The sequence below is a fragment of the Drosophila virilis genome, unplaced genomic scaffold (genome assembly GCF_030788295.1).
Source record: "Drosophila virilis strain 15010-1051.87 unplaced genomic scaffold, Dvir_AGI_RSII-ME tig00001479, whole genome shotgun sequence".
NCBI classification, from domain to species: Eukaryota; Metazoa; Arthropoda; class Insecta; order Diptera; family Drosophilidae; genus Drosophila; species Drosophila virilis.
Window position 1 is genome coordinate 490423 of NW_027212837.1, and position 11102 is coordinate 501524.

Genomic DNA, 11102 nt, shown 5'->3' on the forward strand with positions numbered 1-11102 from the left:
GATGCAGATCTCTTTGATTAGCTTTTACTCGAAATGAGTGGTTTGCGTCTTGCTATTCTCGCATTGTACTCATCCTTGTGAAGTATCCTCTCTTTAAAATAACAACATTATAATAAAAATTGCCAATACGGTTGTCCCTATAAAATTACGGGTAATTGAAATTGAATAATTAAAAATAAATAGCCCTGCCGCCAACGTTTTTGAAATAGTTGTATTGTTTACACAAATAACTAATAATCGTTTGAAATATATAAAACATAAACATATATTAGACGGTATATTGGACAAAACCGACAATAACACTAGATGATGTGTGTGGATTTTGTTACGGAACTGCTTGTTTCTCAGTGGGCCGCGCCGGCTGGCTCATCGGATTCTCTGGGTGTGGTCCCATCCCTGGCCCGCAGTCCGCACAATCGATAACAACAAAGCTACACGTCTGTAGCAAAACAGACTCACACAACACTACTCAAAATGAACCGCATAATCGATAACAAATATTCGGAACTACTAACTCATGAACAAAATACACAGCTGTAACTATGAAAATGTAAACAACAAAGGTAAGACACTCAATATAAATTAACAAAAAAACACTATTTATCCACCTTACTCTTCCAGATCGGGCCCCGGTTCCGGACCCAGCGTACCCGCCCTACCATGAGACGATCACCTCCACTCGTCTCCCACATTTTGGCCACTAGATGGCCTATATTAGCCCGTGTCGGCCATAATGCCCACTCTCCCCAGCAATATTATTTTAGCCGGACATGATTTCTTTCAATAGGTGCGTATAATTGGTTGCGTTTTCTTAAAATGTATAACAATCATAATCATTTATCTTGCAGCTGTTTAGGATCTCATGCAAGCGGATAATTCATTAACTTCACAGGTGCGTATTACTGTTGCATATATTTATACTAATTGACAAAGCGCATTAATTCCTAAATTTTTCTCTTATCCTATAGAATTAATATTTTTTTATTTTTTTTTTTTTTTTTTTTACAACACTGAATGGGACAGGCGACGGAACACTACAAGGATATTGCGAGTCGCCGTAAAAGAAACGCGCAATGAGGCACTTTAGAGGCAATCGTTGCGCCGATTTAGGAACAATGGCCCGCACAATTACTTAAAACTGGGTATGTCACGTATTGTGTATTGTATGTATTAAATCGCTTAATTCTACCTTACCCTACCTAAAGAGCTCTCTGGGGGTGGTAAGGGGCGATATAAATGCGTAAATTCAAATTAGGTAAGTATGTGAGCATAGTTCGCGCAAGAGTTAATTTTAGATTTTTTTTTTTTTTTATATTTTACAGGCGCAGATGCATCACCTTTGGAGTTTTCCCCCACCGTTCGCACTCTAAAGTGAAGCTCGGCGTAAGTGCCTATGTATGTATAAATATATTTTTTATAAATACAAATTAACTAAATTTAACGATAATAAAAAAATCTACTCCTTTTCAGGGAGTGCAATTAGGAGTCTTCTTCTGACTCTGCCAGGGGCTCGAACGAGGATGGGCAAAACAATGGAACGGACTCACTCGGTGGATGTGGGCGGGGTCTCGCCTGTGGCCGCTTCTTCGTTGTTGGAGCCCGGTCGTTGGTGGCTCGTCTCGTCGCCTTCACGTTTGCGCCGACGCTTGCTGGCGGCGTCGCGGATATGGCTGGTTTGCGCCGCTGCACTGAATCCTGGCCTTGAATATTTCGTGGGCCTCTCTGGTGCGCGAGCTGGTCTCCTTGGTGCCGGAGCCGTTAATTTTTGGCTTATTTGGTTCGTCTCTCGTCGCACTTAAATTTTTAAGTCTCTTTTAATTTTTTTATTATATTTTCTTTGTGATTCGAGCGGTTTGATTTATATAAATTTATTACATGGCAAAGAACACAAAAACAAAACTTTTATTCGTCTGTTAAGCCATTGGTATTATGTGCCGGCTTAATTTTTCAGAAGGGAAAAAATTTTACTCTGTCAAGCAGAAATGCAATGTCCAACTTTTTTTGCTCACTTCGAGCTGGCACGCCCGCCGTTAACCGCTGAACAAATCGAACTCCTCGACATTTTTGGCAGCCACACCATCGGTACCGAATTTCGGCACACGCATACATTTGCGAGGCGGGCACCGTTGCTGCTCATCTGCACAGCTGCATTTTTTTGGGTCAACGGCCCAAATGAAGGCCAAGGGCATATCCAAGGGCATGCGATCCACTCTCCTCGTATTCCCTTTAAGAGCGAAACGGGCGGCCAATAGCAATCGTCGCTTTTGGCGCCGTGGATCGCATGTCTGGCGTTGCCACCCTTCAAAATTTTGGGCTCCGCCGTGGGCCCAGCTTCACCCCGCATACTCCGACCATATGCCAAAAAGATATCGGCGTGGCCGATAATATCGCACGCAACCAACTGAGTAACCCTCGGTGCTGCCGATAACGTCAAATGCAACATCACCACGCAGATTATTGTAACGACATGAAGGACAGTTACAAGGAATCTGCGTGCGCATTTCATGGATTGACCCAGCCGGCTAATAACGATGCCCAACGTAGGCCACACCCACGACAAGTAATCTATATTTTTTTTTTGCTGACCCAAAAAAAAAGGGGGGACTGGCGCTGCCGCCGCCGTTGCCTGGCAAGGAGGTGAGCAAATTACGATTATGTTCGTATATCTTTTGCGTGGAAGACGCCTAGCACGCGTCCCTGGAGATCTTCCAACTCGTAGGCGTTGGTTCCCACGGCTCGGACGACGCGGCTCTTCAAGAACTTCCGGGCGAACTTGGCATTGAAGGCTTTGCCGAAGCTGCTTAGTGCGAAGTTGCGCCTCCACACTTCCTGTCCCGGTTCCAGATGGAGCTGTCGCGCGCGGTGGTCGTACCGTTGGCGACTTCGCTCGTATGCGGTGTGCAGGTGGTCCTTGACTTGGCTTCGGATTACAGCCAGTCTGTCCTTTGCGTCAAGGTCAGAAATACTGTGGTCGGCCAATGATCTCAGCTTCCTGGCCAGTTTGTAACTGGAACCATTCAGGTACATCTGCTGTCCAAAGACCGCGAAGAACGGAGTGACTCCCGTAGCGCTGTGGACCGCATTCCGGATCGCCACTTCCACCTCTGGTAGGTACGCGTCCCATTCCCGATGATCCTGACCCAGGTAGGTTCGGATTGCCGACAGCACTGTGCGGTTCACGCGTTCGGCGGCGTTGCTCTGAGGCGAATACACTGGTGTGCGCAGGTGAGTAATGCCAAACGCCTGGACCATCGCATCGAACGACTTTGACACGAATTGTCGTCCATTATCCGAATGGATCACTTCCGGCACGCCAAATTTGAAGAACACCTCATGCACTAGGAAGTTCACGACATCCGCCGCGGTGGCTTCCCTCATGGCCTTCAGGAAGGTAAACTTCGAGAAGTGGTCTACGACGACGAATATCCACGCATGCCCTCGTTTCGACCGTGGATACTTCCCCAAGAAGTCGATATATAGCTTCTGGAAGGGGCGGTCGGTGCGCACTTCTTCCCCAATTCCGACCTGCATTCGGTAGTTCTGTGCCTTGGTCTCCTTGCATGTATCGCATTTCCGAACATAGTCCCTGACTTGTATGGCCATGTTGGGCCAATAATATTGCCTGCGCAGCGCGTGCAGCGTTTTCCTCATGCCTCCATGAGCTGACGTCTCGTCCGCGTGTGCTTGTTGGATGAGTCCTGCCGTCAGCGACTCCGGCACCCAGAGCTTCCAACTTGTGCCTTCGACCTCATCCTCCAAGCTCTCGTGCACGGTCCTCTTGAACAGAAGTCCGTCCTGCACTCTAAGGTCCGGCAACTTCCCTTGTTGGCTCATCACCTCTCTTATCAGCTCTCGATATTCGGTGCTCTCGAACTCCGGGGTCTGAAATCCCAACAGATCTTCCGGGGTCAGTTCGACCTCTTCCACGCTTCGGGACAATGTGTCTGCGACGACGTTGTCGGCTCCCTTGCGGTACTGCATGGAGAAAGGGAACGCTTGCAGTTCGAGGGACCACCTGGCTAATCTCCCGCTCAAGTCTTTGAGACTCATAAGCCACTGCAGACTCGCATGATCGGTGATTACCGTGAACGGCATCATCTCCACGTACGGCCGGAATCGATGTATGGCCAGTTTGGCGGCTAGGCATTCCTTCTCGGTCACCGAATAGTTGATCTGGTGCTTGTTGAGTTTGGCCGAGAAGAATGCGATCGGCCTTTCCTGTTGTTCGTCGTCTAGCTGGAACAACACGGCTCCTACTCCGTAGTGAGATGCGTCGCATTGGATGAAGAATGGTCTTCGAAAATCTGCGTGAACTAACACCGGGGCTGTGGTGAGGGCTAACTTTAAGCTCTCTATGGCTTCTATGGCCTCGTCGCTCAACACAAATCTACCCGTTCTCTTCTTAAGGGCATCAGTCAACGGTACCGATATCTCAGCGAAATTCTTTATGAATCGGCGGTACCACCCCGCCGTACCTAAGAAGCTTCGTAGTTCCTTGACCGTCCTCGGATTCGGGATGTTCCGGATCGCTTCTACCCTTCCCGGATCCATGCGCAGCGTCCCGCCGCCTATGATGAAACCCAGGTAGTTTAGGTTGCGGAAGCAGAATTTCGACTTCGCCATGCCTATGGTGAGGTTCGCGTTCCTCAGACACTCGGCCACCAATTCCAAGTATTTTAAGTGCGTTGGAAAATCTGCCGATATTATCAGCAAGTCGTCCAGGTATACGAATACGTTGGACCTCAGATTCGCCGGGATTACCTTGTCCATGAGCCTGCAAAGCTGTTGAGCGGCGTTGCAGAGCCCGAATGGCATGTGGCGGAACTGGTACAGCGGCCTCCCTGGTACAGTAAACGCCGTATACGCCCTGCTCTTCTCCTCCATCTCTATTTGCCAGAACGCGAACTTAAGGTCGACGCTAGAGATAAAATGAGTCTCGTCGATTCGCGATAGGATGCCCTCGATGCATGGAAGCGGGTACGCGTCTTTTACCGTTACACTGTTTAATTTCCTGGCGTCTAAGCAAAACCTGTTCTTCCCAGGCCTCATCACCACCGTCGTCCGGTTGCTCCAGGGGCTGTCACTCTCCTCGATGATGCCTAACTTTAGCATCTTATCCACCTCGGCCCACACGATCTCCTGTTTGGCCGGGGACAGCGGATAATGTCTGTCTTTCACGGGTTCTGCTCCCTCGATCAGCTGAATTCGGTGCTGCAGCAGGTGAGTTTTCCCTAGGCCATCCTTCTCAAATTGGAGAAATCTGCGCTTCACGCTTTCCAACTGACTCCTCTGATCGTTGTCCAGGTCCCACATTTCCGGATCCGTTACGCAGTCGTCGTCGTCCCGGTAATAAGCCACCTCTGGGTTCGCTACCGTTACCTCAGATGCCTCTGGTGGTGTTTCGGACTTTCTGGCCGGACCGAGCAGCTCTGGTGCGATCTCAAAGGCTCGCCAGAAGTCGATTCCCAGGTATAGTTCCTGTCGCAGGTCCGGGCACATGTAAAATACGATATCTTCCGTTCTATTCCCGTATTTCACAGGCAGAACAACGCGACCTAAAATTGGGCGATTGGCACCCGCCGCTGTCCTCACCATCGATTCGTATGGCCGCGCTTCCCATCCCAGTTTCTCCACTAACTCCCGGCATCCTTGTCCCAACAGACTGACTGAGGCCCCCGTGTCCAGCAACCCTTTCATTTTGGCTCCAGCGACCTCCACTTCGGCGAATACTCGTGGGTCTATACTCTCCTCCCGTCTCACCGCTTCGACGACCTGGCGCCTGGTAATCCTGCGTCTGCGGAAGCGCGCACGTGCCTTCACCATTCTCCGGGTGGCTAGCGTCATCCCCTCCAGCTGTCGCTCACCAAAAATTCTATTTCGGGCCGACATGTATGCCCGAACACGTTCTTCGTATGGTAAGCCCCTAAGTGTTCCTCCTTTGCTTATACTATTATTATAATTAGCCTTATCCTGATCCTTATTCCAAATCTCCGTCTCCTTTCCAATGATTATTGGCTCTGGTAGGTGCCCCCCTCCTGCTTTCCCGCGGTCGCCGTCCCGGAACGCGTCTGTCCCGCCATCACCGCGCTCCCTCTGGGGTTTCCCGGACAGTTTTCACACTGCGAGCAGAAAGTGTCCGGCTTTCCACACCTATAGCAGAATATTTTCCGCTCCTTGGACAGGCAGTCTCTAAAGACGTGGTCGAACTGTCTGCAGTTCCAGCATACAATTCGGGATGAGTTCCTGCTTCGCACGAATGCCTCCTCCAGTTCTCCCGGTGGCGTTTCTGTAAGATGCGGTGGAACTTCAACCTCGTGGACTACGGGCCTCGTTCCTTGTGGACAACGCGACGGCTGAAGGTACCCAGTCCGGCTTCTGCGACCCATGTGCCTCTCCACTTCTAGGCACTCTTGGCGCAGCTCATCCACGGTGAGTACGTCCATGGCATAAATATATTTCGCCAGACTTTCTTTTAAACCACGCTTTATAATCCTCACCAGCTCTCGGTCTCTCAGCGGCTTCTGGAATCGCGCGGCGAGTTGACGCATGTGGTGGATATAATCATCCACCCCTTCGCTGGCCTGTTGCTCTCGTTGTAGAAGCTCCTGCATTACCTCGTGTTCCGTCTGGTAGCCCCGGAACCTGTCCAAGAGGGCATGCCGCAGTTGCATCCAGCTGTCGACCCTAGAATGCCGCACGTGCATCCAGTACCACTCGCGGGCGCGGCCGGTCAGGAGCAGGTGGAAACCGCGCAGGACCTCCTTCCACGGGCACTGATACTGCCTCTGCAGGAACTCTAGGCGGAACACGAAGTCCTCGACCGAATTCATCGCGTCCTCGCCGTCAAACTTGACGTTCCACCGCTCGAGCTTCATGTACGCAGTTTCTCGCACGTTGGCGTACGCCTCCTCCGGTTGAAAATCATCCGCTCTCCGGTCCTCTACTCGGAAATGGCGGTTATTCGGGTTACGCCAGTTCCTCGACTGAGCATCTGCCACGTAAACTGGGCTGCTGGACGAATACTCCGCCCCTCGTGCGCCTTGCCTACGTGGCTTCGGTGGCACCGGTGGTGGGAATGCCTCGCGCTGGAACACTTCCCGTTCTTTCGGGATGGCGCCTGTTCGCGGTCCCGGCTCGACATGTCTTGGCGGCTTCGGCGCAGTGTTAGTCTCGGCGGTTTGGCTCCCTGGCGGCCTAAGCACATCAATGATGCCCTTCATCATTTCCATGAAGCCAGCTCGCATCTCCTCGCGGATGGACTCGCTGATGCCAGATGGCAGAGCATGCAGATATGTTTGGTGGGCCTGAGCGATCGCCGCGTTTGCCGCCGATTTGAGCACTGAGTCTTTCGGGGCTTTTGGGAACTCCAGGTTCCGTGGAGGTCTATCCTGTTGCGCCAATTCTTTCTCCAAGTCTACCAGGTGACCCTCTTTCGGGATCTGTCTCTCTGGAAATCCCCGGAAATTCATTGGCGTTCGCACCAGCCCTCCAGCTGGGCGCGGCGGTGGCAGAGCCGACGCCCCATCAGCGTCAGAAGCCCAATCAGACACCTGTTCCTCAGCCATACTTATCCCTTCTGAGAACAGTACCCCTCTCTTCTACAAGGCTTACAACCCTTATAAAAACTTTACTAATATTTCTAATAAATTAATAAATAAATAAACACCCACTAACAAATCTTACTAATAAAGAATAATAAATTAATACACATCGACCACAAAAACACTCACAAAATTAAATTTTTTTTCTTTCTAATTAATTTCAAATACTTGGGGGAGAGAAGACAAATCCTAACACAGGCTAAATAATCTACGCATAATCTGGACAGTGGACAACACTTAAGCATTCGTCCCATGCTCAGTTCGTCAGTTTGACTGACGGACGGCATGCAAGGAACGCTACCTTGAAGGCTATTTGGTTTCTGTCGCACTTCTGTGCACCCCTAGAGTATGCTGTGTGACAGGTGCGGCGCAGGATCGGCTCTATATCGTCCTGGGTCACCTGCCTCCGAAGCTCATTTAACTACGGCCAGCACACACCAAACGTTAACACAGAGTGGGACAAAACAAATAGAAAACATTAAACAAACTCTAGTCAGACCTACCCTAATATCACATTTCGTCACAGGTTATTTTGTCATGGCGGCTACCACCAGGCTACGATTGACGGTCGCGAACGTTCACCAACTAGCAAACGTGACTTACCGTCATCAACCGCGACAAGAAAACACCCCATGTCAATGGACACCATGGCAAGATCCGTCTCCGTCGCTCTTCTGGCCATTCTTGGGATATGCTGTGTGACAGATGCGGCGCAGGCTCGGCTCTATATCGTCCTGGGTCACCGGTCTCCGAAGCTCGTATAACTACGGCCAGCATACATCCAACATTGACACAAAATGAGACAAAAACAACTAATTGAATAAATAACATCTGACTAAACTACCCTAATATCACATTTTTTTAACCATGAGATGCCTTTGTCGTTGCGGCTACCACCAGGCGAACGATGGATAGTCGCAAATGTTTCGCCAACATGCGAACGGCCATCAACCACTACAAAAAAAACCCCTCATGCTTATGGATGGATATTCAGATAACCTCTACTTCCGTCGTGCTTCTCGGATTCCACTACACGCTGCGCGATTATGAGCTACCTACTCGTGCCACATAAGACTTCAGCGGTGTGGGTCCTGAAGCCAAGGGAGTCCTTTCCTCTGTACCTTCATTTTTATCGTATTTATTTTTCTTTGATTACACACCGACTTCAAAGAAGCCGAGTGCTTCTTCAAATTGGGCGCCATATTGTTACGGAACTGCTTGTTTCTCAGTGGGCCGCGCCGGCTGGCTCATCGGATTCTCTGGGTGTGGTCCCATCCCTGGCCCGCAGTCCGCACAATCGATAACAACAAAGCTACACGTCTGTAGCAAAACAGACTCACACAACACTACTCAAAATGAACCGCATAATCGATAACAAATATTCGGAACTACTAACTCATGAACAAAATACACAGCTGTAACTATGAAAATGTAAACAACAAAGGTAAGACACTCAATATAAATTAACAAAAAAACACTATTTATCCACCTTACTCTTCCAGATCGGGCCCCGGTTCCGGACCCAGCGTACCCGCCCTACCATGAGACGATCACCTCCACTCGTCTCCCACATTTTGGCCACTAGATGGCCTATATTAGCCCGTGTCGGCCATAATGCCCACTCTCCCCAGCAATATTATTTTAGCCGGACATGATTTCTTTCAATAGGTGCGTATAATTGGTTGCGTTTTCTTAAAATGTATAACAATCATAATCATTTATCTTGCAGCTGTTTAGGATCTCATGCAAGCGGATAATTCATTAACTTCACAGGTGCGTATTACTGTTGCATATATTTATACTAATTGACAAAGCGCATTAATTCCTAAATTTTTCTCTTATCCTATAGAATTAATATTTTTTTATTTTTTTTTTTTTTTTTTTTACAACACTGAATGGGACAGGCGACGGAACACTACAAGGATATTGCGAGTCGCCGTAAAAGAAACGCGCAATGAGGCACTTTAGAGGCAATCGTTGCGCCGATTTAGGAACAATGGCCCGCACAATTACTTAAAACTGGGTATGTCACGTATTGTGTATTGTATGTATTAAATCGCTTAATTCTACCTTACCCTACCTAAAGAGCTCTCTGGGGGTGGTAAGGGGCGATATAAATGCGTAAATTCAAATTAGGTAAGTATGTGAGCATAGTTCGCGCAAGAGTTAATTTTAGATTTTTTTTTTTTTTTATATTTTACAGGCGCAGATGCATCACCTTTGGAGTTTTCCCCCACCGTTCGCACTCTAAAGTGAAGCTCGGCGTAAGTGCCTATGTATGTATAAATATATTTTTTATAAATACAAATTAACTAAATTTAACGATAATAAAAAAATCTACTCCTTTTCAGGGAGTGCAATTAGGAGTCTTCTTCTGACTCTGCCAGGGGCTCGAACGAGGATGGGCAAAACAATGGAACGGACTCACTCGGTGGATGTGGGCGGGGTCTCGCCTGTGGCCGCTTCTTCGTTGTTGGAGCCCGGTCGTTGGTGGCTCGTCTCGTCGCCTTCACGTTTGCGCCGACGCTTGCTGGCGGCGTCGCGGATATGGCTGGTTTGCGCCGCTGCACTGAATCCTGGCCTTGAATATTTCGTGGGCCTCTCTGGTGCGCGAGCTGGTCTCCTTGGTGCCGGAGCCGTTAATTTTTGGCTTATTTGGTTCGTCTCTCGTCGCACTTAAATTTTTAAGTCTCTTTTAATTTTTTTATTATATTTTCTTTGTGATTCGAGCGGTTTGATTTATATAAATTTATTACATGGCAAAGAACACAAAAACAAAACTTTTATTCGTCTGTTAAGCCATTGGTATTATGTGCCGGCTTAATTTTTCAGAAGGGAAAAAATTTTACTCTGTCAAGCAGAAATGCAATGTCCAACTTTTTTTGCTCACTTCGAGCTGGCACGCCCGCCGTTAACCGCTGAACAAATCGAACTCCTCGACATTTTTGGCAGCCACACCATCGGTACCGAATTTCGGCACACGCATACATTTGCGAGGCGGGCACCGTTGCTGCTCATCTGCACAGCTGCATTTTTTTGGGTCAACGGCCCAAATGAAGGCCAAGGGCATATCCAAGGGCATGCGATCCACTCTCCTCGTATTCCCTTTAAGAGCGAAACGGGCGGCCAATAGCAATCGTCGCTTTTGGCGCCGTGGATCGCATGTCTGGCGTTGCCACCCTTCAAAATTTTGGGCTCCGCCGTGGGCCCAGCTTCACCCCGCATACTCCGACCATATGCCAAAAAGATATCGGCGTGGCCGATAATATCGCACGCAACCAACTGAGTAACCCTCGGTGCTGCCGATAACGTCAAATGCAACAATTTGACAATGCTAGCTATTCGTCACGCATAAACCAAATATTTTTTTATATATGAGCTGAAATTACTTAACTACTCCTCACGTCCAGGAATTTTTGTGATCCAATAATTTTATATTCTTACCGACAGTACTTTGACAATGTTGTATATCATTAATATATAATATCGATAACTTTCAAA

The 11102-nt window shown here is 48.6% G+C and overlaps 1 long non-coding RNA gene across 2 annotated transcripts; it reads left to right on the forward strand.

Moving 5' to 3' along the window:
* Positions 1-325: 325 nt before the first annotated feature.
* On the forward strand, positions 326-1315 carry LOC116649908 (uncharacterized). Of its 2 annotated transcripts, XR_004302815.2 has the most exons (5): positions 326-563; positions 622-787; positions 849-892; positions 1024-1142; positions 1206-1313. It is a non-coding gene; the product is annotated as an uncharacterized lncRNA (long non-coding RNA). The 2 variants fall into 2 exon arrangements; XR_011417239.1 differs by having other exon boundaries at positions 328-563; positions 1024-1315.
* Positions 1316-11102: the final 9787 nt, after the last annotated feature.